This window comes from Carassius auratus, unplaced genomic scaffold (genome assembly GCF_003368295.1).
Source record: "Carassius auratus strain Wakin unplaced genomic scaffold, ASM336829v1 scaf_tig00014572, whole genome shotgun sequence".
Classification (NCBI taxonomy): domain Eukaryota; kingdom Metazoa; phylum Chordata; class Actinopteri; order Cypriniformes; family Cyprinidae; genus Carassius; species Carassius auratus.
This window is the reverse complement of record NW_020524510.1, coordinates 33747-60000: the sequence shown is the minus strand read 5'-3', so window position 1 is coordinate 60000 and position 26254 is coordinate 33747. Positions and strand designations below refer to the sequence as shown.

The following is a 26254-nucleotide window of genomic DNA, read 5'->3' as shown; positions in this document are numbered from 1 at the left end:
TTTATTTTAAAGCTTATTTATTTTTATTTATTTAGAAAAAGACTAGCTTGTTGTGCAATATTTTTGTTGTTGTGATTTTAAAAGGTAATTTGTTATTGTTATAAGGCTCCATAGCTTTAGTATCTCTTAATTTTCATTTATTTTTTATTCAAATGGTTTAAAATTATTTTGGGAATAGCTTGTTGTGCAATATTTAGTTTTTCTTTTTTTTATATTGTACTTTTAAAGTTCATTTGTTAAGGTTATTAGACCCTGTGGCTTTATTATCTTTTAATTTTAATTTAATTTTAAATTATTTACATTTTTATTATTTTAATTTATTTTGGAATAGTTGTCCTCTTTGTTACAAAGCTTTTCTGTAATAAACAATAAACAACTATTCAAAAGTATGTACAGTGTTTTTAATGTTTATAAAGTGTCATATGTTACAAAAGTATGGTTTACACAGACAATCTGATTTAATAACTGCACAACTAAACAAAAACAAACAAACAGACAGAAAAAAAGATCAACATTTTAAGCATAACCAACTCTTTATTTCCACATTCAGTGTTATGGAAAAGTACCACAATGACGGAAATTAAAAACAACAATTTGAAACCAGAAATGCATCACGTTACTGTAAGAGTAAATAATACTAATAATAAATAAGTACTACGCACCCATTTTGTAAGGAAAGTTGTAAATGAACTAATTACTCTAGCCAATGTTGTCACACAGTACAAAAGAACGAAAAACCCGAAGAACCGAAAGATGAACTATTCAATTATCTGCATTCTTTTACTGTCAGTGTCTATGGTTTTAGCGTATGGGTCTGTCACGTGATTAAGGAACAACTCGACCCGAAGACTCATGAGATGAACTAATCAATTCTCTTTCCGGCTCATGTTGCATTGGGTTTAACGTATTGGGCTGTCACGTGATTGAGGAACGAGTCAAAAACCCGATAGACTCGAACTATGAACTAATCAATTCTCTTTCCGGCTCATGCTGCATTGGGTTTAACGTATTGGGCTGTCACGTGATTGAGGAACGAGTCAAAAACCCGATAGACTCGAACTATGAACTAATCAATTCTCTTTCCGGCTCAAGACTGCATTGACTGACAGGTGAATTACTACTACTAGAACAGAACCCATAGAATAATGCGCATGCGCGACTGAACGAATCACTCCCCGAGACGACTCGTTCTTCCCGAGTCACATTAAAGATTCGTTCAAAATGAACGAATCGTTCAAGAACGACACATCACTAGTTTCCTTCAGTTTCTGAACTCTACACATCTCTTCCTCAGTCTCCTCGACATCCTTCAGAAAGTCATCTTCTGATTTACTGAGTCGCTGAATCACAGAGTTTTTAAAGGCAGTAAGTCGTCTTTTGTGTTCACTTACATTTTTTCAAAAGAGCAAATACGATCGTCGAAAAGATATAAACGCTTTCGGTTTCTTTTGCTTTGAAAAGCTGTGGGGACACGGAGCAACTTGATATGCTAGTGTTTTTTACTTTGGGACTGGGTTTAGAGTTGGAAAAACGTAATTTTCGCCTTTCAAATATACATCAGTATATGTACAGTGGCTGAGGGGGGACAGATCACTTAACTTCTGCGAATGCTGTTTTGCATTTCTCTCTTTAACACCTGATTCAGATCACCAGATCCGTGCATGGACTGTGTTTACATCGACATGCGCCCTACAAAGTGTTCATTGCTCTCTACTCCCTGAGCAGGGAATCTTTTAAAAGTTTAACGTTATCTCACTTAGGAACATTTATTCACAGATTTGCGCAACGTCTTCACACACGGACAGGTGTGACATCATTTACCGATTAAAGTGACGTCACGCACACTGCAGCGCACTTTTACCTCTTAAGCTCAAATGCTATTTTGGGGATTTCCGTTTTAATTTCCTACCTAATTTAGAACGCTTCCCTATACTCATGCAAAAGTGTAAACACAAAGTTTGGTATCATTTTAAAGGAAACCCTTTGAAATTACATAAAACATTGTTGAAATTGATAAAAATGACAATATATGCTGTGTGTTATAATAAATAGGGGAAAAAACAAGGCGCTTTTTTATTTTATTTGTATAAACTGAAGTTTGAAATAGTATAGCTCAGGCAATGAAGGGCCTAGCAAATGTTATGTGTTTCCAGCACATGTCAGCTAATAGAGGAAAAAGGAAATTTCTTTCTATCCTAATCTATGCAAAAGTTATTCCATTCCAACTGAAGGAAGGAATAATACCATTTTTGTATACAATTTCCGTCTACATAATTATGAAGTCTTCCTTTGCATATATGCAGATGGGAACCATCCATTATTTGTATATTATTTTACAGAAAACACTCAGAAGTTACATAAAAAGCTGCTGTTTGTGACAAATAGTATTATTTATGTTGTTTCACATATGATGAACCATCTCAATACAATGTGCTTTTTTTGTGTGTGTTTTCTGAACAGTCTTTGAAAGAGGATAAGTCAAACTGCAAACTAGCAAACTGCTTTAAATTATTAAATATATCTGGTATATCACAATCTAAAATAGAATCCACAATCTCCAGCTGCATATCATTTCATTTATGTCTATTCTGTATGGTGTAATGATTGGGAAATCTCACCTGTCTCGATCATCTATAATATTTACTCTTCCAGAGTCCTGTCTGTGTGTTTTGACTCTGTGTGTTTTGATTATCAGCGCTAAAACCGCTCCCCGAAGCTTGTACACGACCTTCGGAGCATCAACAAACAAATTTATCTTCATCCACCCAGTACTGTACCGTTTACTGTACCTTCACTAAGATGCGTCAAATACTGTACATTTATGTCAATAAACAGTTTAGCCTATTGTTAGCGGAGCTTCCACGCTTCAAAATAAAGAATCAAATATATAAAAGTAAATTACACGGGTTTGGCCCCACCCGATGCGCGTCCTGTCCTCTCCACGGCAACGGTGGTCATCCATATCTTGTATTATGATTATTATGCATTGATAATCCACGCACGCGTCCGCTTGTAGTTTTCCCTCGCGTACTCTTTGTTTGCAAGCAGCCGAGAACACAATTCCCATGGGCCAGCGCTTCGTCCGGTTCAAAATGGTCACTCACTGTCCACTCCCTGCCCCCGCTGTTGCGCAGAGGTGTCAAGTTCGGCACTTCTGAGTGGAGCACACGGCTATGACTGACAGATGAAGGGACAAATAGTGCTTCACAAAAGAGATCAGATCTTTATAACATTAGACAGCCGCTTAGGCACATCATATGAGTTGGAGAGCGGGTCTCTCTCACAGCCCTTTGTTCCTGTATGTGCGCACTTGTACAAAATGCTTTATATCTCACCAATGGAAGCACGCAGAAATGTAAAAATGGTCTTGTTTGAAAGAAGAGATTCTAATCTAAAAGATTCTATCGAGTTTACAGGTATGTGTGGCTCTTTGCGGCTGACTGAAGCGGTGCTAAGATGGATAAATAATAATTTGCAATGAGGTGAGAAATTTTACACCGCGTTGAAGATCATTCGATCTGTGATTGTCACACAATAAAATGATCTACATCATCAGATTCCTGAGAATGAGAGCTTTCTTGTGATATATGACTTGACTGTTTTGTGAAAAATATTTTAAATACACATTCTTATGAAAAATTATTCGCAATCGTTAGACGGAAATGTTTGGGGGGGGGGATATATTTCTTAGCTTAATTTGACTACTTTATGTATGATAAAACCCCAATTAATGGTATTCTTTGTAAAGAAAACACTCTAAGCTTTCAAATGAACCCATATATGGGCTGATACCATATAAGGAAGGCTTTGCAAATGAAACACGAACATCTTGCATGCTATTTTTGGACCCGGTACTGGGTCCGCTATTCGCTTGTTAAGTCTGACGTCACATAGTAACGGTTCCGTGTCCAAACGATCTATCAGTTACCACGAGAAAACAACAAAAGGTGTTATTATAAACTCACAATGTGAGTCTTAACCTTTAACTTCATACCGAAGTCCCAGATAGGCAGACAATGAAAATATAAATATAAAAAGAAATAACGTTATATAAAAATTATTTGTGTTTGGGATGCTGTGAGCATGGAGACTGAAGTGTATACCGTAAGTTTGAAAGCGTTTAGCTTAAATTATTAATATGAATGAACAGTGCTCATAAACTGCTGCTGAGGTCGTTACGAGATCAAGGTGTTTTTACACCATGATACCTGATTAGTTAATGTAATGGTGACGTTAGGTTTAGGGGTGGGGTTGGGTAAGGGGGATAATTTAGATTGCATGATTCAGAAACACCCAGCAGTTTCAAAACACCCATATGGTGATAAACGCCCACTTTTGCTCTGTCTCGAATAGATACAGACGGTTGGTCTGGGAACGTCACGTGATGTGGATTTAGCCCGTGGGGGAAAACATTGCCTTGGTGCCAATTGAAATACACGGGACAATCACGCCGAAGAGTTCCTGTGTCGTTTTCTGTACCTCCAATAAACTAACAAATTATGAATTGAAGTTCTACATCCTTCCTAATGAACATACAGAGCCGGAAAGGATGACAAAATGGCTACAAGCAATAAGTTGTGAGGATGATCAAGGGAAGTTGTGGAATCCCAAGACTAAGCATGTGTATGTGTGCAGTCAGCATTTCATCACAGGCAGGCTATATTAACATCGTGTTCATTATTAACGTTATCAAAACTGTGTAAGGTTGTTTCAGAAAGTGGCATGAATATATAATTAGCCTTATCATTCTACCTGAAGCAAAACTATGTTACATTAGCCTAGTGCAGGGGCGTCGCACCCGTGTTTTAACACCCACACTTTTCCCGGTGAGAGGGTTCAACACCCGCCTGTTTCTGCAGTTTTTCTGCAGTTTTGCACAAACGCTTTACTACAGTCGCTCCTCCGTTTCTCTGGCCGCTCTGTGTCTGCGCTCACCGCGGCTGCCTCCTCCCACCTCCCTCTCAAACATGACACCGGCTTCGAGTGTGACCGGCTGATGATTGGCTGTTCTGCCTTAAGTCCCGCCTCTCTTGGGGTGTTATCGGTCAGATCGCGCTGAGGAGGCGGGAACTTAGGCAGGAAGACTTTGGGAAGATGTTCTGTTGTCGTTTTGTTGACATGTCGAGTGTTTTCGGTATTATATTTCGTTTTTTAGACTAATGCTAATTGCTATTATTGGGATATTGTTCAGCAGCTAGCTAAATTCGGTTATGTAACGTTATGTGGCATGCAATGTATAACATAACTGTGATGAAGAAGGAAGGGAATTGACAAGGAGGGGGGACAAACTGCCATTGTTAAGCAGTGTATTTATGGGTTCATTGCCAGTGCAACTGATTTTGATATTTTTAGGGCTCAAGCCTGGAGGGCGAGAGCCCTATTGTTTTCCTTAGGATTATTTTTTATTAGGGCTCAAGCCCGAAGGGGCGAAGAGCCCTATTGTTCCCCTAAGGATTATTAGGGCTCAAGCCCGAAGGGGCGAAGAGCCCTATTGTTCTTCTAAGGATTATTCTTCTTATTAGGGCTCAAGCCCGAAGGGGCGAAGAGCCCTATTGTTCTTCTAAGGATTATTCTTGTTATTAGGGCTCAAGCCCGAAGGGGCGAAGAGCCCTATTGTTCCCCTAAGGATTATTAGGGCTCAAGCCCGAAGGGGCGAAGAGCCCTATTGTTCTTCTAAGGATTATTCTTGTTATTAGGGCTCAAGCCCGAAGGGGCGAAGAGCCCTATTGTTCCCCTAAGGATTATTCTTATTAGGGCTCAAGCCCGAAGGGGCGAAGAGCCCTATTGTTCTTCTAAGGATTATTCTTGTTATTATTATTATTATTTTTATTTTTTATTAAACCTTCCGGGGGTTTTTGGGGGCCTTAACATGCTCAAAAACTCTTGAAAATTGGCACACACATTGGAATCTGCGGCCATCAGGACGCCGCAGAGGCTGGGACCCGGGCGTGGCACAGGGGCTCTACAGCGCCCCCTGGAACACAGTCAGAAATCTTGAACCATAGCTCACACACACTTGCATGTATTTATATGAAACTCAGTACACTTATAGATCTCATTGAGCCGAACAACTTTCACACTTTATGTCATAGGCTCCGCCCAACAGGAAATCAGCTATTCAGGGCTGTTTAAAAAAAGCATGCTCTGGAATTTGAAATACTCCTCTGAGGTTTTCAACCCGTTCGCCACGAAACTCGGTGAACATGATCTCAAGACATTGAGGATGAAAAATTGCGAGGGGATTTTTGATATCTCGAACGGTTTGCCCGTGGCGAGGCGTGGAACTTATGGCGAGAAATGAGAAACAGGAAATGTCTAATAACATCCACATACATTTCCTGAATTTGATCAAACTTCATGGGTTTGTTCGTTGTATGATACCGATTGTATATATGTGACTATTAAGAGTCAACGTTATAGCGCCACCAACTGGCAGCAGGAAGTGTGTCATTTTCCAAATGCTTTGAATTCAGCATCTTATTTTTACTCGATTTACTTAAAACTTCATCAGAATAATGACAAACACGGCCGATGAAAATCTGTTGTGGGGATATTGATATCTGATATAGTGTTGCCATGGCAACGTGTCAAACTTGAATGTTCTGTTATGGTGAGTTTGAGGCAGACAACAAGCTCAGATTTACATGAAACTCAAAACACATATCAGTATTAGTGATAGCTAGACAATGGCAAAAGCTTTTAAAAGGGCGTGAATGAGGCACTCTGTAGCGCCACCTTTTGTCAAAAGTGGGGGGGTTAGTTTTAGCTACAGACACCAAACTTGGTACATAAATTGTTCTTATCAAGACGGACAACTTTCTAATTCACAGTCATAAGCTACGATCAACAGGAAGTCGGCTATTTTGATTTGAATGTGTATTTTTGAGATTTTACAGTTGTGAATTAATGAATACTCCTCACAGGGGAAGTACACTATACACACCAAACTAGGTCTACATGAAGAAAAAACATCGAGGAACTTAAATTGCGAACAGATTTTGGTTAGCTGGAACGGTTTTGTCGTGGTGATTTTTTGAAATGACAGTAAAAAGGGAATCATTAATTGTCTTGTATTTTTAAATTGCAGCTTCCAAACACTTAAAAAAAAAAATCATACAGAGATCAAATCATTCTGAGGATATATGCATAGTTTCATGACTTTACAACACTGTATGATTAAAAGAAAATAAAAAAAACTGTCAGACATCTCAACTCACTCTGTCCCTCTGTTTGAGGAATGTATGTGTGCTGACTGAGTGTGTGTGTGTGTGAGTGGGGGATGGGCATGAGCTGAGTGGCAGACACAATGAGAGAGAGAAAGAGAGAGAGAGAGAGACTTAATCATCTCTTTAATCACCAGAAAAAAAAAAGTATTTTAAATTGTTATTTTTTGTTGTTGTTGCTAACATTGCTGTTTTCATTACAGCTTAAGAAATCTCTTAGGCCTTATCCTTTTCTGACAGTTTCAGGAATTAAAAACAAAATTCTAAAAATACTTATTTGTGCTGCAAATAATAATTTCAACTCATTTGATACTGACCTATTCCATCCTGTAACATGACATGTATCTACATTTTTAAAATCTCATGGATGTAACAGTACATGTAACAAGACTAAGATGCTTTCACAAATGCTTATAAGTCATTAAAGGATTTAATAACACTGTAAAATAATGTCTAATTTGTTAACATTAGTAAATGCATTGGTAACACTTTATAATAACTGCACTCATTAGTAAATAGTCAGTTCATGCTTTATAAAGCCTTGTCCCAATATTAATAGTCAGTAGTAAGCAGTTTATAAATACAGCTATAAATAGCTTGTCCTTGGTTTGTTAAAAAGGAGAGTAAAGGGTCAGTTATCTTCCTATGAAAAATAAAAAAATAAAAATAAACAAACAACAACACTGATTGATACAGAACTCAGAAATGTTATTGTGGAATTATGATAAAATCAGACTGTAAATGAATTCATACTCCTCCAAGAAGAGTAGTTCACACCAAACTTTTTCAACATGATGCCAATATACTGAAGATGTTAAATTGTGAATGGGTTTAGGATACCTTAAATGTTGTGGCCATAGCGATTTATTAAAGTAACATAAAAAAAATACAATAGTTATTTTACTATATCTTTACAATTTTTCATTCCAACTCTTCATATTTTTTTATATAAGTAGAAGTCATCATTTGAAGGAAGCACAATAAGTTTCATAGCTTTATTATGTTCAGGAGCCAGCATAAAATTAAAACTATCATAACTTATAAATCAAGCTCGCAATTCTTAGTACCAATAATGGCCACTAGATGGAGATATAGGATTACTTTAAAATAATTATTGTAGAAACGAGTATGATTTAAATCATTTATAGAGATCTTTCAAAGAAAAATATGTATTTTATGTATTTTACTGATAAAATGACCCTCACTTAATTAGAATAACATGCTGAAGTATTGTGAAATACTGTATATTAAGTATAATTCTTAATAGGCTTTATGGACAGATAAGTTTTGAGTGACTCTTGAAGGATCAGCACCACATCCTCTTTTACCACTGTTTAAAGAATTTATCTTACAGAACAGTTGCGAATGAATTTGGATAGCTTAAATGGTTTTGTCGTGGTGATTTTTTGAAATAACAGTAAAAAAGGAACCAGTAAATGTCTTTTATTGTTTTAAAGTGCAGCTTCTAAACACTTCAAAAAAATGTACACATAGAAGACAAGTCATTCTGAGGAAATATGCATAGTTTCACGACTTTACAACACTTATCCTTTTCTGACAGTTTTAGGGATTTAAAAACATCCTAAGAATCCTTATTTGTGCTGCAAATAATAATTTCAAACTTATTTGATACTGACCTATGACAACCTGTGACATGACATTCATTAATCTCATGGATGTAACAGTAAAACTCTTCAACTGACAGATAAAGCTGCAATGCAAGCAAAACTATTTCACAAATGCTTATAGGTCATTAAAATCATTACAAAACACTAATAAATTATTTAAGGATTTGGTAACACTGTAAAATAATGTCTAATTTGTTAACATTAGTAAATGCATTGGTAACACTTTATAATAACTGCACTCATTAGCTAAGCATTAGTAAATAGTTCATGATTATAAAGCCTTTTCCCTTAATAATAGTCATTATTAAGCAGTAATACATCTTTAAATAAATATAAAAATAAGGTGTTACTAAAGTTCTATATATTGTTCTGTGTATGTGATTTCAAAGTCTAGATTGGTCGGATTAACCCTTTAACTGCCGCATCCCTTTAAACTTGATTGTCAGAGGGTTACTGTAAATGCTTATGCCCGCTGGGCACAGTTTTCCCGATGCCACCGGGGTGGCGTTGCACTGACGGCTTGAGCCCGACATCGCTGCTTGCAGCTATATTTATTATTATTTTTATTTTTTATTAAACCTTCCGGGGTGTTTTGGGGGCCTTAACATGCTCAAAAACTCTTGAAAATTGGCACACACATTGGAATCTGCGGCCATCAGGACGCCGCAGAGGCTGGGACCCGGACGTGGCACAGGGGCTCTACAGCGCCCCCTGGAAGACAGTCAGAATTCTTGAACCATAGCTCACACACACTTGCATGTATTTATATCAAACTCGGTACACTTATAGATCTCATTGAGCCGAACAACTTTCACACTTTATGTCATAGGCTCCGCCCAACAGGAAGTCAGCTATTCAGGGCTGTTTAAAAAAAGCATGCTCTGGAATTTGAAATACTCCTCTGAGGTTTTCAACCCGTTCGCCACGAAACTCGGTGAACATGATCTCAAGACATTGAGGATGAAAAATTGCGAGGGGATTTTTGATATCTCGAACGGTTTGCCCGTGGCGAGGCATGGAACTTATGGCGAGAAATGAGAAACAGGAAATGTCTAATAACATCCACATACATTTCCTGAATTTGATCAAACTTCATGGGTTTGTTCGTTGTATGATACCGATTGTATATATGTGGCTATTAAGAGTCAACGTTATAGCGCCACCAACTGGCAGCAGGAAGTGTGTCATTTTCCAAATGCTTTGAATTCAGCATCTTATTTTTACTCGATTTACTTAAAACTTCATCAGAATAATGACAAAACACGGCCGATGTAAATCTGTTGTGGGGATATTGATATCTGATATAGTGTTGCCATGGCAACGTGTCAAACTTGAATGTTCTGTTATGGTGAGTTTGAGGCAGACAACAAGCTCAGATTTACATGAAACTCAAAACACATATCAGTATTAGTGATAGCTAGACAATGGCAAAAGCTTTTAAAAGGGCGTGAAGGAGGCACTCTATAGCGCCACCTTTTGTCAAAAGTGGGGGGGTTAGTTTTAGCTACAGACACCAAACTTGGTACATAAATTGTTCTTTTCAAGACGGACAACTTTCTAATTCACAGTCATCAGCTACGATCAACAGGAAGTCGGCTATTTTGATTTGAATGTGTATTTTTGAGATTTTACAGTTGTGAATTAATGAATACTCCTCACAGGGGAAGTACACTATACACACCAAACGTTGTCTACATGAAGAAAAAACATCGAGGAACTTAAATTGCGAACAGATTTTGGTTAGCTTGAACGGTTTTGTCGTGGTGATTTTTTGAAATGACAGTAAAAAGTGAAACATTAATCGTCTTGTATTTTTAAATTGCAGCTTCCAAACCTTTAAAAAACATTTTTAATTTAGAAAACCAGTGATTCTGAGGAAATATGCATAGTTTCATGACTTTACAGCACTGTATGATTAAAAGAAAATTAAAAAACTGTCAGACATCTGATCTCACTCTGTCACTCTGTGTGCTGACTCTGTGTGTGTGTGTGAGTGTGAGTGGGGGAGGGGTGTGAGCTGAGTGGCAGACAGACAGAGAGAGAGAGAGAGAGAGAGAGAGAGAGAGAGAGAGAGAGAGAGAGAGAGAGAGAGAGAGAGAGAGAGAGACTTAAACATCTCTTTAATCACCAGAAAAAAAACTGTATTTTAAATAGTTATTTTTTTTGTTGTTGTTGCTAATTGTGCTGTTATCATTACATCTTAAGAAATATCTTAGGCCTTATCCTTTTCTGACATTTTCAGGGATTAAAAAAAATCCTAAAAAACCTTATTTGTGCTGCAAATAATAATTTCAAACTCATTTGATACTGACCTCTGTCACCCTGTGACATGACATTTATTTGAATTTACATAATCTCAAGGATGTAACAGTAAAACTGTTCAGCTCACAGATGAAGACTAAGCTTTAATGCAAGCAGAACTATTTCACAAATGCTTATAGGTTAATGAAATCATAACAAAACACTTTTAAATTATTTAAGGATTTGGTAACACTTTAAAATAATGTCTCAATTGTTAACATTAGTAAATGCATTGGTAACACTTCATAATAGCTGCGATTCTTAGCTAAGCATTAGTAAATAGTCAGTTCATGCTTTATATAGCCTTCTCCCAAAATTAATATTTTAGTAAGCATTTTATAAATACAGCTATAATTAAATTGTTCATGGTTTATATGCACATTTATTTTGAGGAGATTAAAGGCTGTAATCTCCCTAAAAAAATGTAAAATAAAAAATAAAATAAATAAAATAAACAAACACAGAACTCATAAATATTTATTTCAAGATGCAATAAAAGAAAACTGTACACTTGAATTTATTTATATATATATATATATATATATATATATATATATATATATATATACACACACAATTGCATAAGTTTATATAGCAAGTGTACAGCTAATAATAATAATAATGCATTTTATTTAGTTTTAGCTACAGACACCAAACTCGGTACTTAAATTGTTCTTATCAAGACGGACAACTTTCTAATTCACAGTCATAAGCTACGATCAACAGGAAGTCAGCTATTTTGATTTGAATGTGTATTTTTGAGATTTTACAGTTGTGAATTAATGCGTACTCCTCACATGGGAAGTACACTATACACACCAAACTTTGACTACATGAAGAAACAACATCGAGGAACTTAAATTGCGAACGGATTTTGGTTAGCTTGAACGGTTTTGACGTGGTGATTTTTTGAAATGACAGTAAGAAGGGGAAACATTAATTGTATTGTATGTCTAAATTGCAGCTTCCAAACACTTCAAGGCATGTTTTCATACAGAGATCAAATCATTATGAGGAAATATGCATAGTTTCATGACTTTACAACACTGTATGGATAAAAGAAAAGAAAAAACTGTCAGACTTCTCAACTGACATGATCTCACTCTGGCCACTCCGTCTGTGTGAGGAAAGGGAGGGGGAGAGGGAGGGGGAGTGTGAGTGTGAGGGGGTTGGTGACTGTGAATCTTTGGTGACTGACAGTGTGTGTGGATTGTAGGGAGGGGCTGTCTGGCAGAGAGAGAGAGAGAGAGAGAGAGAGAGAGAGAGAGACCTAATCATTCCTTTAATAATCAGGAAAAAAAATCTATATTTTAAATTGTTATTGTTTTTGTTGTTGCTAATGGTGGTGTTTTTTTCCTTTCATTACAGGTTAAGAAATCTCTTAGGCCTTATCCTTTTCTGACAGTTTTTGGGATTTAAAAACATCCTAAGAAGCCTTATTTGTGCTGCAAATTATAATTTCAAACTCATTTGATACTGACCTATGACAACCTGTGACGTGACATGACATTTATTAATCTCATGGATGTAACAGTAAAACTCTTCAACTGACAGATTAAGCTGCAATGCAAGCAAAACTATTTCACAAATGCTTATAGGTCATTAAAATCATTACAAAACACTAATAAATTATTAAAGGGTTTGGTAACACTGTATAATAATGTCTAATTTGTTAACATTAGTAAATGCATTGGTAACACTTTATAATAACTGGACTCATTAGCTAAGCATTAGTAAATAGTTCACTAATTACATTGTTCTTGGTTTAAAAGCACATATATTACAAAGGAGATTAAAGTTTCAGTTGTCTTATAAAATAAATCAATAAACACAACCCAGTTTGATTCAGAATTCAGAAATATTTATTTCAAGATGCAATAAAAGGAAACTGTACACTTGAAAAGGTTTTGAGCGATTCTTGAAGGACTAGCATCACCTTCACTTGTACGATGGTTTGAGGAATATATCTTCCAGATAGTACCGCCGCTCCCTATATGCAGAGTATGCAGTCTTCGTAGAGCACCAACTCCCAGAGGGGGCACCAGTTGCTCAAAAAACAAAAAAACAAATATGCGCCATTCTCCCATCCGCGTTCGCGACCACTCAATAGCATTTGAGAAGAAAGACTTGTAGTCACAAAACAATTGTAATGTGTTCATATAGGTGTCAGCTACAATGCACACCTTATACATTTTTTATACATTTTAAAATAAAGTGTTACTAAAGTTATATATATTGTTCTGTGTATGTGATTTCAAAGTCTAGATTGGTCGAATTAACCCTTTAACTGCCACATCCCTTAAAACTTGATTGTCAGAGGGTTACTGTAAATGCTTATGCCCGCTGGGCACAGTTTTCCCGATGCCACCAGGGTGGCGTTGCACTGATGGCTTGAGCCCGACATCGCTGCTTGCAGCTATATTTATTATTATTTTTTTTATTTTTTATTAAACCTTCCGGGGGTTTTTGGAGGCCTTAACATGCTCAAAAACTCTTGAAAATTGGCACACACATTGGAATCTGCGGCCATCAGGACGCCACAGAGACTGGGACCCGGGCGTGGCACAGGGGCTCTACAGCGCCCCCTGGAACACAGTCAGAAATCTTGAACCATAGCTCACACACACTTTCATGTATTTATATGAAACTCAGTACACTTATAGATCTCATTGAGCCGAACAACTTTCGCACTCTATGTCATAGGCTCCGCCCAACAGGAAGTCAGCTATTTAGGGCTGTTTATAAAAAGCATGCTCTGGAATTTGATATACTTGTCATAGGTCTTTTACTTGATTGCCACCAAACTCGGTCAACATGATCTCAAGACATTGGGGATGGAAAATTGTGAGGGGATTTTTGATATCTCGAACGGTTTGCCCGTGGTGAGGCGTTGAAATTATGGCGAGAAATGAGAAACAGGAAATGTGTAATAACATCCACATACATTTCCTGAATTTGATCAAACTTCATTGGTTTGTTCGTTGTATGATACTGATCGTATATATGTGACTATTAAGAGTCAACATTATAGCGCCACCAACTGGCAGCAGGAAGTGTGTCATTTTCCAAATGCTTTGAATTCAGCATCTTATTTTTACTCTATTTACTTAAAACTTCATCAGAATAATGACAAAACATGGCCGATGTAAATCTGTTGTGGGGATATTGATATCTGATATAGTGTTGCCATGGCAACGTGTCAAACTTGAATGTTCTGTTATGGTGAGTTTGAGGCAGACAACAAGCTCAGATTTACATAAAACTCAAAACCCATATCAGTATTAGTGATAGCTAGACAATGGCAAAAGCTTTTAAAAGGGCGTGAAGGAGGCACTCTATAGCGCCACCTTTTGTCAAAAGTGGGGGGGTTAGTTTTAGCTACAGACACCAAACTTGGTACATAAATTGTTCTTTTCAAGACGGACAACTTTCTAATTCACAGTCATCAGCTACGACCAACAGGAAGTCGGCTATTTTGATTTGAATATTTAAATTGAGCTCTGATTTAATGCATACTCCTCACAGGGGAAGTACACTATACACACCAAACTTTGTCTACATGAAGAAAAACCATTGAGGAACTTAAATTGCGAACGGATTTTGGTTAGCTTGAACGGTTTTGTCGTGGTGAATTTTTGAAATGACAGTAAAAAGGGAAACATTAATTGTCTTGTATGTTTAAATTGCAGCTTCCAAACACTTCAAAGCATTTTTTTATACAAAGATCAAATCATTCTGAGGAAATATGCATTGTTTCACGACTTTACAACACTGTATGGATAAAAGAAAATTAAAAAACTGTCAGACTTCTCAACTGACATGATCTCACTCTGGCCACCCTGTCTGTGTGAGGGAAGGGAGGGGGAGAGGGAGGGGGAGTGTGAGGGGGTTGGTGACTGTGACAGTGTGTGTGGACTGTAGGGAGGGGCTGTCTGGCAGAGAGAGAGAGAGAGAGACCTAATCATCCCTTTAATAATCAGGAAAAAAAAATCTGTATTTTAAATTGTTATTGTTTTTGTTGTTGCTAATGGTGGTGTTTTTTCCTTTCATTACAGGTTAAGAAATCTCTTAGGCCTTATCCTTTTCTGACAGTTTTAGGGATTTAAAAACATCCTAAGAACCCTAATTTGTGCTGCAAATAATAATTTCAAACTCATTTGATACTGACCTATGACAACCTGTGACGTGACATGACATTTATTAATCTCATGGATGTAACAGTAAAACTCTTCAACTGACAGATAAAGCTGCAATGCAAGCAAAACTATTTCACAAATGCTTATAGGTCATTAAAATCATTACAAAACACTAATACATTATTTAAGGATTTGGTAACACTGTAAAATAATGTCTAATTTGTTAACATTATGCAGTATAACATAGTATGCAGTCTTCGTAGGGCACCAACTCCCAGAGGGGGCACCATCCCAGTTGCTCAAAAAAAAAAAAAAAAAAAAAAAAACATGCGTCATTCTCCCATCCGCGCTCGCGACCGCTCACACCTCATGTTTGCGGCTGAATGTTCGTAATTGATGGATGGACATCTATGCCTGGGTATAGGACATCAGCAATCCGGCACAGAGAAAAGAAAACTAAAGAAAATAAAACAGGCATAAAGTTGTCTTGACATTGGACTTTCTAGAGTCTCAAATTTAGGGCCGGTCTCTAAAGTTACATGTGATATTGTTATACACTTTTCTAACGTCAGTAGCATTTGAAGAGAATGACTTACAGTCATAAAAACAACTGTAATTGTTCATCTAGGTGACAGCTATAATGCACAATTAAATTGAATGTTTGATATTTATTACAACAAACTGTAAGTCATATGTAAATTATGCAACTTTTTCACATGGGCTCAAATGCAAATTTGAAGCTCAATATCATTTGAGAAGAAAGACTTGCAGTCACAAAGCAATTGTAATGTGTTCATATAGGTGTCAGCTACAATGCACACCTTATACATTTTTTATAAATATTAAAATAAAGTGTTACTAAAGTTATATATATTGTTCTGTGTATGTGATTTCAAAGTCTAGATTGGTCGGATTAACCCTTTAACTGCCGCATCCCTTAAAACTGATTGTCAGAGGGTTACTGTAAATGCTTATGCCCGCTGGGCACAGTTATCCTGATGCCACCGGGGTGGCGTTGCACTGATGGCTTGAGCCCGACATCGCTGCTTGCAGCTATATTTCTTTTTCTTATTATTATTATTATTATTTTTTTTATTTTTTATTAAACCTTCCGGGGGTTTTTGGGGGCCTTAACATGCTCAAAAACTCTTGAAAATTGGCACACACATTGGAATCTGCGGCCATCAGGACGCCACAGAGACTGGGACCCGGGCGTGGCACAGGGGCTCTACAGCGCCCCCTGGAACACAGTCAGAAATCTTGAACCATAGCTCACACACACTTGCATATATTTATATGAAACTCAGTACACTTGTAGATCTCATTGAGCTGAACAACTTTCGCGCTCTATGTCAAAGGCTCCGCCCAACAGGAAGTCAGCTATTCATGGCTGTTTAAAAAAAGCATGTTCTGGAATTTGATATACTTGTCATAGGTTTTTTACATGATTGCCACCAAACTCGGTGAACATGATCTCAAGACATTGGGGATGAAAAATTGCGAGGGGATTTTTTATATCTCGAACGGTTTGCCCGTGGCGAGGCGTTGAAATTAGGGCAAAAAGTGAGAAACAGGAAATGCCTAATAACATCCACATACATTGCCTGAGTTTGATCAAACTTCATCGGTTTGTTCGATGTATGATACCGATCGTATATATGTGATTTATTAAGAGTCAACGTTATAGCGCCACCAACTGGCAGCAGGAAGTGAGTCATTTTCAAAATGCTTTGAATTCAGCATCTTATTTTTACTCGATTTGCTTCAAACTTCATCAGAATAATGACAAAACATGGCCGATGTAAATCTGTTGTGGGGATATTGATATCTTATATATTGTTGCCATGGCAACGTGTCAAACTTGAATATTCTGTTATGGTGATTTTGAGGCAGATAACAACCTCAGATTTACATGAAACTCAAAACACATATCAGTATTCTTGATAGCTAGACAATGGAAAAAGCTTTTAAAAGGGCGTGGAAGAGGCACTCTATAGCGCCACCTTTTGTCAAAAGTGGGGGGGTTAGTTTTAGCTACAGACACCAAACTCGGTACAAAAATTGTTCTTATCAACACGGACAACTTTCTAATTCACAGTCATCAGCTACGATCAACAGGAAGTCAGCTATTTTGATTTGAATTTGGATTTTTTTTTTACATTTAGCTGTGAATTAATGCATACTGCTCAGAGGAGAGTAACACTATACACACCAAACTTTGTCTACATGATGCCAAAACATTTTAAACAACTTAAATTGCCAATGGATTTTGGATAGCTTGAACGGTTTTGTCATGGTGATTTTTTTAAATGACAATAAAAATGGAATTATTAATTGTCCTGCATTTTTAAATTCCAAACACTTCAAAACCTTTTTTCATACAGAAAAAAAGTCATTCTGAGTAAATATGGATAGTTTCACGACTTTACAACACTGTATGGATAACAGAAAATTAAAAAACTGTCAGACATCTCATCTCACTCTGTCCCTCTGTTTGAGTATATGTGCTTCAGACTTCCATTGTCTGAGAGAAATAGCGCCCCTACAGGTGCAATTACCGGACTTTTACTTTCACTTTTAAATCGGTTAAAAATACAAATACATACTTAGATTTAATTCACACTGACAAGCTAAACCAACATATCTGATTATTACCGGTTCAGGGCTCATGGATAAATAATTTCTGGCCAGAGATACGTGAGAAATAGGAGAGATGAATCACCGCTGTGATCACGAGCGTCTGGAGTAAAGAGCTCAGAAAAAACGAATTTATTCCTGTTTTAAAGCTTTTAAAAATAAATTATTACAGCGATATCACACAATCAACCGATTAGAACACACCAAGAGCTACATTTAGATGTTTTTGAACTGTTTGTGTGAAAATTAAATATTTGTGGCTGCCTATCTGAAATCACTGCCTCCGATCAGCGCTTACAGTGTCCAGCTCAAAACAAACGAATTTATTCTTGTTTAAGAGCTTTTTTAAATAAAATATTACCACAAATGCACACAATAAACCCATTGTAACACTGCAAGAGCTAAATGCAGGTGTTTGTGACTCGTTTAAGTGTGAAAGACTATTTGACACCGCCACTGGCAGAATAACATGTATCTCTCGAGCTGCAGGATTCTGCCTTTCGTCGTACGAACGAACACATAACGGACAAGATTATTTCAAAATAGCTTGGCGAATATGAACGAAAACAGCCAATTGAACATAAACTGTTGAGAAATAAATCTGAAGTGGATCTACTGGATTTGAATATTAAGTGACCGCATATACCAGCTGCTTCTGTCTTCAATTTGAATCTATAAAAAAAATGAAACTCATTCATCTTGGCTGCTTTTTTAATGTGTGTACGTATGTATTTATTATTTTGCTCTAACAAGAATTAATCTATATTTAATTAAATCAATTACATTTTATTTTACATTTTATTTGTCCATTTCTGCATCTAAACGCCTAAAAACATAAAACATGATCTATTATACTATTGTTAGCAATTTCTTTATCGTCCAATTTTTCTGGTGTACACACTTTTATTTTCATAATAAACTTGTTTGTTAGATTATACACAGTTACAGTGGTCTATAATAAATATTGACAGGTTTTATTCAAGCTGTTTAGAATGATTGCAGTAGGCTAATTTTTTTAAATGTAAATCCAAAAAAAAAAAAAAAAATAATAATAATAAAAAACATTGGAAAACAATAACTGTTGTACTTTTTTTATACATTTTGTATAATTTCATAGTTTATGCATTATAGTTATAAAAACAAATAAATGTAGCCACTCACATAGAAATAGGCCTTATCCTTTTCTGACAGTTTTAGGGATTTTTAAAAATCCTAAAAAACCTTATTTGTGCTGCAAATAATAATTTCAAACTCAAAAAGTAAATAGTCAGTTCATGCTTTATAAAGCCTTGTCCCAATATTAATAGTCAGTAGTAAGCAGTTTATAAATACAGCTATAAATAGCTTGTTTTTGGTTTATAAGCACATTTATTAAAAAGGAGAGTAAAGGGTCAGTTATCTTCCTATGAAAAATAAAAAAATAAAAATAAACAAACAACAACACTGATTGATACAGAACTCAGAAATTCTATTGTGGATTTATGATAAAATCAGCCTGTAAATGATTTCATACTCCTCCAAGAAGACACAAGTAGTTCACACCAAACTTTTTTTAACATGAAGCCAATATACTGAGATGTTAAATTGCGAATGGGTTTAGGATAGCTTAAATGGTGTGGTCATAGCGATTTATTAAAGTAACATAAAAAAAAATACAATAGTTATTTTACTATATCTTTAATTTTTTTCATTCCAAACTCTTCATATTTTTTTATATACGTAGAAGTTATCATTTGAAGGAAGCACAGTAAGTTTAATAGCTTTATCATTTTCAAGAGCCAGCATAAAATTAAAACTATCATAACTTATAAATGAAGCTTGCAATTCTTAGTACCAATAATGGCCACCAGATGGAGGTATAGGATTACTTTTAAATAATTATTGTAGAAACAAGTATGATTTAAATCATTTATAGAAATCTTTCAAAGAAAAATAATATGTATTTTATGTATTTACTGATAAAATGACCCTCACTTAATTAGAATAACAAGCTGAAATATTGTGAACTGTATATTAAGAATAATTCTTTATAGGCTTTATGGACAGACACGTTTTGAGTGACTCTTGAAGGATCAGCACCACATCCTCTTTTACCACTGTTTAAAGAATTTATCTTACAGAACAGATGCAAATTAATTTTGGATAGCTTGAATGGTTTTGTCGTGGTGATTTTTTGAAATAACAGTAAAAAAGTAACCAGTAAATGTCTTTTATTTTTTTAAAGTGCAGCTTCTAAACACTTCAACAAAATGTACACATAGAAGTCATGCTGAGGAAATATGCATAGTTTCATGACTATACAACACTATATGGATGATAGAAAATTAAAAAACTACCATACATCTGATGTCACTCTGTCCCTCTGTCACTGTGGGTAATGTGTGTGTGTGTGTGTGTGTTTGTGTGTTAAGTGTGTGTGCTGAGTTTGTGTGAATGTGTGGGAGAGGGGATGGGCTTGGTGTCAGAGAGAGAGAGAGAGAGAGAGAGAGAGAGAGAGAGAGAGAGGGAGGGAGACTTAATCATCTCTTTAATCACCAGCAGAAAAAAAAAGCAATTTTGTGTTGTTGTTGTTTTTTCATCATTACAGCTTAAGAAATATCTTAGGCCTCAACATCAACTGTTGCTGCTTTATATAGCCATCTCCCAAAATTAATAGTCATTAGTAAGCATTTTATAAATACAGCTATAATTAAATTGCTCATGGTTTATATGCACATTTATTTTGAGGAGATTAAAGGCTGTAATCTTCCTAAAAAAAAAAAATAAAAAAAAAAAAATAAATAAACAAACACAGAACTCAGAAACATTTATTTCAAGATGCAATAAAAGAAAACTGTACACTATATATACATATATATACAATTGCATAAGTTTATATTTAATTTTTTTTATCAAGTGTACAGCTAATAATAATAATAATAATAATAATAATAATAATAATAATAATGCATTTTATTTAAGGCGCCTTTCAAACCACTCAAGGTCACCGTACAACAAGTAACAACAGTAACAATATTAAAACAAAAAATAACAGCAAATAACAATGTCAATAAAAAACCACAATAATATTAGAATAGCACAACATATTGTGGAATACTATATTAAGACTTTATATATAGGCTTTATGAACAGATAGGTTTTGAGAGATGCTTGAAGTACTAGCATCACCTCCTCTTGTACGACGGTTTGAGGAATATATCTTCCAGATAGTACCGCCGCTCCCTATATGCAGAATACGCAGTCTTCGTAGGGCACCAACTCCCAGAGGAGGCACCATCCCAGTAAAATAAAACATGCGCCATTCTCCCATCCGCGCTCGCGACCGCTCGGACATTTGCGGATGAATGTTCGTAATTGATGGATGGACATCTATGCCCGGGTAAAAGTCATCAGCAATCCGGCACAGAGAAAAGAAAAATAAAGTAAAAAACAAAACAAAAACAGGCATAAATTTGGCTTGACATTGGACATTCGAGAGTCTCAAATTTAGGGACCGTCTCTTAAGTTACATGTGATATTGTTATACAATTTTCTAACGTCAGTAGCATTTGAAGAGAATGACTTACAGTCATAAAAACAACTGTAATTGTTCATCTAGGTGACAGCTATAATGCACCATTAAATTGAATGTTTGATATTTATTAAAACAAACTGTAAGTCATATGTAAATTATGCTACTTTTTCACATGGACTCAAAAGCAAATTTGAAGCTCAATAGCATTTGAGGAGAAAGACTTGCAGTCATAAAACAATTTTAATGTGTTAATTTAGGTGTCAGCTACAATGTACACCTTATACATTTATATATATATTAAAATAAAGTGTTACTAAAGTTATATATATTGTTCTGTGTATGTGATTTCAAAGTCTAGACGGGTCGGATTAACCCTTTAACTGCCATATCCCTTAAAATTTGATTGCCAGAGGGTTACTGTAAATGCTTATGCCCGCTGGGCACAGTTTTCCCGATGCCACCGGGGTGGCGTTGCACTGACGGCTTGAGCCCGCCATCGCTGCTTGCAGCTATATTTAGGGCCCGAGCCAATGGGCGCAGGGCCCTATTGTTCCCCTAAGGATTATTCTTCTTATTATTATTTTTATTTTTTATGAACCTTCCGGGGGTTTTTGGGGGCCTTAACATACTCAAAAACTCTTGAAAATTGGCACACACATTGAAACCTGCGGCCATCAGGACGCCACAGAGGCTGGGACCCGGGCGTGGCACAGGGGCTCTACAGCGCCCCCTGGAATAAAGTCAGAAACCTTGAACCATAGCTCACAAATACTTGCATGGATTTAAATGAAACTCAGTACACTTATAGATCTCATTGAGCCGAACAACTTTTGCGTTCTATGTCATAGGCTCCGCCCAACAGGAAGTCAGCTATTCAAGGCTGTTCAAAAAAAGCATGCTCTGGAATTTGAAATACTCCTCTGAGGACTTTAAACCGTTTGCTTCGAAACTCGGTGAACATGATCTCAAGATATTGGGGATGAAAAATTGCGAGGGGATTTTTGATATCTCGAACGGTTTGCCCGTGGCGTGGCGTTGAAATTAGTGCAAAAAAATTGAAACAGGAAATGCCTAATAACATCCACATACATTTCCTCATTTTAATCAAACTTCATCAGATTATTTGTTGTATGATACCGATCGTTTGTATGTGACTATTAAGAGTCAACGTTATAGCGCCACCAACTGGCAGCAATAATTGAGTCATTTTCAAAATGCTTTGAATTCAGCATCTTATTTTTACTCGATTTGCTTCAAACTTCATCAGAATATTGACAAAACATGACCGATGTAAATCTGTTGTGGGGATATTGATATCTTATATATTGTTGCCATGGCAACGTGTCAAACTTGAATATTTTGTTATGGTGATTTTGAGGCAGACAACAACCTCAGATTTAGATTAAACTCAGAACACATATCAGTGTTAATGATATCTAGACAATGGCAAAAGCTTTTAAAAGGACGTGAAGGAGGCACTCTATAGCGCCACCTTTTGTCAAAAGTGAGGGGGTTAGTTTTAGCTACAGACACCAAACTTGGTACATAAATTGTTCTTATCAAGACGGACAATTTTCTAATTCACAGTCATAAGCTACGACCAACAGGAAGTCAGCTATTTTGATTTGAATATGTATTTTTGGGCTTAATTCGGCTGTGAATTAATGCATACTCCTCACAGGGGAAATGAATTATACACACCAAACTTTGTCTACATGTTGAAAAAACATTGAGGAACTTAAATTGCGAATGGATTTTGGATAGCTTGAACGGTTTTGCCGTGGTGATTTTTTGAAATAACATTAAAAAGGGAAACATTAATTGTCTTGTATTTTTAAATTGCTGCTTCCAAACATTTCAAAACCATTTTTCATTTAGAGAACATGCGATTCTGAGGAAATATGCATAGTTTCACGACTTTACAACACTGTATGATTAAAATAAAATTATAAAACTGTCAGACATCTGATCTCACTCTGAGGCATTCTCTCTGTGTGAGGGAAGGGAGGGGGAGGGGAGGGGGTGGGGTGCTTGAGGGCATGCCTGAGAGAGAGAGAGAGAGAGAGAGAGAGAGAGAGTTAACATCTCTTTAATCATCAGAAAAAAACTGTAATTGTGTGTTGTTGATTTTTTTTCATCATTAAGAAAGCTTAAGAAATCTCTCTATCATTTTCTGTCAGTTTTGGGGATGAAAAAAAAACCTAGTACAATTTGTAGGGCTCAGACAAAATTATTTTATATGTTAATTTTAATTATGTTAATTGCAAAATAAAAAAAGATTTTAAAAATACACACACGTTGACTTGTATATTTTTTTTTATTCTGATAATAATTTTAAACTAATTTGATACTGACCTATGACAGACATTCTGTGACATGACATGACATGACCTGAATTAACACAATCTTGCTGATTTAACAGTAAAACAGTTCAACTCACAGATAAAGACTAAGCTGTAATGCAGGCAAAAATATTTTACAAATGCTTATAGATCAATAAAATAGTTAAAAGTGCTTTTTCACAAAGTGCATAATAATAAGGCATGTTGATATTCTGATGACATTTTTTTTCCAAGCACATTTTACCAATTTCAAATCACATCAATCTTAATAAATACTATAGATTTGGTATTTCATGATTTATGAGTGATATATATATAATTGTCCTCGAAGGCTGGAAGTGAAAAAATCATATTCAGGAGTGCTGAAATTTTAGGCATGTCTTCTTGTCATGAATTGGTCATAGAGCTCATTGTAGCGATGCTTCAGGTGTTGAAATAGATTTGTTATACATTATACAGGTTCACTGTTTGCAGAGTGTATACAGTATGTGTATGTGGTGCAGACGCAGCAGCAAGAGCATGTTATTGCAAGGCAAAAACACATTAAAATAATGCGCAAGCATGAATCTCTCTGCTTGCATGCACATTTCCTTTACTTTGTCACAAAACGCGTCCTCTGATACATGCTGCTTTCGCTCAGAGAGCATGCGCACACTTAAAACCCGTTTCCTCTGCTCAAACTGTGTCCTGTGCACTCACAACTCTCTCTATGCTCATGCGCTAGATATTCATTCTTTTCACACCTTTCTACTTTTAACCTTTTATGTTCACATCTTTTACCATGTGCAGTGTGAATGCTCTGATCCATTAACATGGGCTCTGAAAAAAATATGCATTACAGATAGAGCTTGTGAACCTGGCCTTGCATAGGCATATGAACAGTCTGTCCTGTTCTCGTTCTCCATTTAGGAACGCTTCATTCGGACTGGTTCAGATAGCAACACCAAACGTGCAGTGTGTAATACCTATCCTGCCAACCACCAGATGGAGATATAGAATTACTTTTTAATAATTGTTTTAGAAACGTGTATACAGTATTTAAATAATTTATAAAAATCTTTCAAAGTAAAATAATATGTATTTTAAAAAGCTAATGAATTGTACTGGTAATATAGTTTTATATAATCATTTCAGAAATGTTTACAGATCAATAAAAGTATTTTTAAAAATGGTTATAGATCATGAAAAGTGTTCTGAAACAATTTATATAAGCTATCTTTGGTTTACATTAGTTAATGCATTAACTAACAAGAACTAACAATGAACAATCTATTTTTCAGATCATTTATTAATCTTTTTTTATGTTAGTTATTCCTATCACTAAAAATATTATTATGTTATTTCACAGTACATAAACTAATCTTAAAATAAATAGAAATATAAATTAAAAAAAATTTAATAATTTTATTAATAATGTATTAAAATATTTTAACTAAGCTTTAATTAACATTTATATAAACACTTATATTGAAAGAGACTGAAATGGAAGTAATTTTTACTTTTAAAAACTGCTTGTAAGACACAGTTAACGAATGCAGTGAACAGATGAAAGGACAGAACAACAAAGATATATAGTGCCCCCTATTGGCAACAGGAAGTGTCATATTTTATGCTGCAACAAACTACTCCTAGAAATTGTTTGACATTAATGTCTTTTTTGTGGTCAGTCTATCATGTGTTTTTGTTGAAGGTCGTGTCCATGGCGCCATGAAAAAATTGATGTCTCGCCATAGGAAGAGAAGTTGTTGTAACTCAGGCATAAAATATTCGATCTTCCCCCAAACTTCAAATGTTCGATAAGAGTCTTGGCCTGAACACATCTGAAGGAAAATATTCCATTATAATGATAGCGCCACCTGCTGGCAAAAGGAAGATTGGCACATATAAATGACTTTGGTATATTCTGCTTATATTTCCGACTTTAATTGCATATTTCTCGCCATTCGGCTTTTTTACTAAAGCAGCCTGCTGGCGGTGAGCCCGGGGGCGAGGGCCCGATCATCGCTGCTTGCAGCTTTAATTATTATTATTATTATTATTTTTTTCTAACGTTACGGGGGCTTTTGGGGTCCTTAACATGCTCGAAAACTCTTGAAAATTGGCACACAGATTGGAACCTGCGGCCATTAGGATCGGGCAGAGACTGATACACGGGCGTGGCACAGGGGCTCTACAGCGCCCCCTGGAATACTGAGGGCCATATATCATACATACTTGCACGTAGACACATGAAACTCGGTACACATGTAGATCTCATTAAACCAAACAACTTTCGTACTGCATGTCATAGGCTCCGCCCAACAGGAAGTTGGCTATTTAGGGTTTATTATTCATATTTTTGGTCAAAGTTGTGGGGGCTTTTGGGGTCCCTAACATACTCAAAAACTCTTGAAAATTTGCGCACACTTTGGAATCTGTGCCCTTTAGGAGCCTGCAGAGGCTGGGACCCGGGCGTGGCACAGGGGCTCTACGG

At 36.0% G+C, this 26254-nt stretch overlaps 1 protein-coding gene across 18 annotated transcripts in view; it reads left to right on the top strand.

Annotated features, from left to right (window-relative positions):
- The first annotated feature begins 1216 nt into the window (after positions 1–1216).
- The window catches only part of LOC113074413 (von Willebrand factor A domain-containing protein 5A), a 49598-nt gene continuing 24560 nt past the window's right edge, over positions 1217–26254 (top strand). For all 18 annotated transcript variants that reach the window (XM_026247262.1, XM_026247259.1, XM_026247256.1 and 15 more), the window contains exon 1: positions 1217–1365. The gene's annotated coding sequence lies outside the window, so the exon portion shown is untranslated. The remainder of the gene's footprint in view (positions 1366–26254) is intronic.